The 1,011-nt window shown below is 58.0% G+C and overlaps 1 protein-coding gene across 4 annotated transcripts in view; it reads right to left on the bottom strand.

Annotated features, from left to right (window-relative positions):
• The window catches only part of LOC113206095 (WW domain-binding protein 11), a 40,599-nt gene that overhangs the window by 21,781 nt on the left and 17,807 nt on the right, over nt 1-1,011 (bottom strand). The window contains exon 2 of one of the 4 annotated variants that reach the window (XM_026422018.2): nt 57-204. The exons of 2 other annotated variants lie outside the window; for them this stretch is intronic. The gene's annotated coding sequence lies outside the window, so the exon portion shown is untranslated. Of the gene's footprint in view, nt 1-56; nt 205-1,011 lie in introns of those variants that run through there. One more of the 4 variants, XM_052267878.1, reaches the window with a different exon arrangement.

The following is a 1,011-nucleotide window of genomic DNA, read 5'->3' as shown; positions in this document are numbered from 1 at the left end:
CGGCGGGGGCAGAGCGTGGCGCGTGGCCAGCAGGGGCCCCATTGCGCTGCAATTACTTATCACGCTGTGCGACAACTGGGGCGCACAGCAGCGCGAGCGGTGCAGCGGCGCGGCGGCGCTCACCGACAGGTAAGTGTCGCCCTCCCGGCGCCCTGGAGGTGGTCGCTCCCGGCACCGCGGACAAGGGGCTGCGGCAATACACACCTGAAACAAGAGACAACGAGGGTGCGGCGTTAGTTGGGCGTGTCATGGCGGCGCGGTGTAGCGGGACAAGGGGGAGGGGGGCGTGGTGGCCCACTAGACATGTAGAAAGTGCCCGGGCCCCCGGCCCCTCGCCGCCCCTCCGAACAGCCCAGAAGCAACCAGTGCTCCGACCGCCCCCCTCCCCCCTTTCCCTTCCCTCCTCATCACTTCCCCTTCCCTCCCTTTCCCCCGCGACGACGAGCCCATTGCTAGGGAAAGGTAGGTAGACCTCAGCGTGGCGTGGCGTGGTGAGAGAGCGGCCGAGTGGCGGGGGTTAGAGCCGGCACCAGCAGCGGCGAACACCGTGCAGCCTCCGGTTCAAGTTCAAGCTCAAGAGAAGACGGCGGCGCAGGCCCAAGTTCAGGTTCATCAGGCTCAAGCACCGGATCGGCTCCTACCCGGGAACTCCACGAATGGCGCGACCAATTTTGCGCACTTAACTTCCAGGGACTTGCAAAACAGCCTCGGCAAATCGTGAGACTAAAATGTCCATAGAAAAATTAAGCCAAGAGAAAAAAAACAAAAAAACAAGAAAAACAACAACAGGGAAATTATTAGAAAACTATCGAAAGCCCAATGGGGGAAGTACAGGGAAAAATTAATTATATAATTCGAAAAAACCATAGAAAAACCTACACAGAGGAATAGCGCGTACACTTACACCGTATCCAAGTTTTAGGGACAGAGAGAGGTGAGGGTGTCAGAGGGAGAAGAGTAAGATGACAGATAAGGAGTGCGACATCATACAGGTGCATTTCCAGTGCGTAG

Source organism: Frankliniella occidentalis, unplaced genomic scaffold (genome assembly GCF_000697945.3).
Source record: "Frankliniella occidentalis isolate FOCC.00 unplaced genomic scaffold, Focc_3.1 Scaffold60, whole genome shotgun sequence".
Classification (NCBI taxonomy): Eukaryota; Metazoa; Arthropoda; class Insecta; order Thysanoptera; family Thripidae; genus Frankliniella; species Frankliniella occidentalis.
Note: the sequence above shows the minus strand (reverse complement) of the source record. Positions and strands in the feature narration are given on the sequence as shown.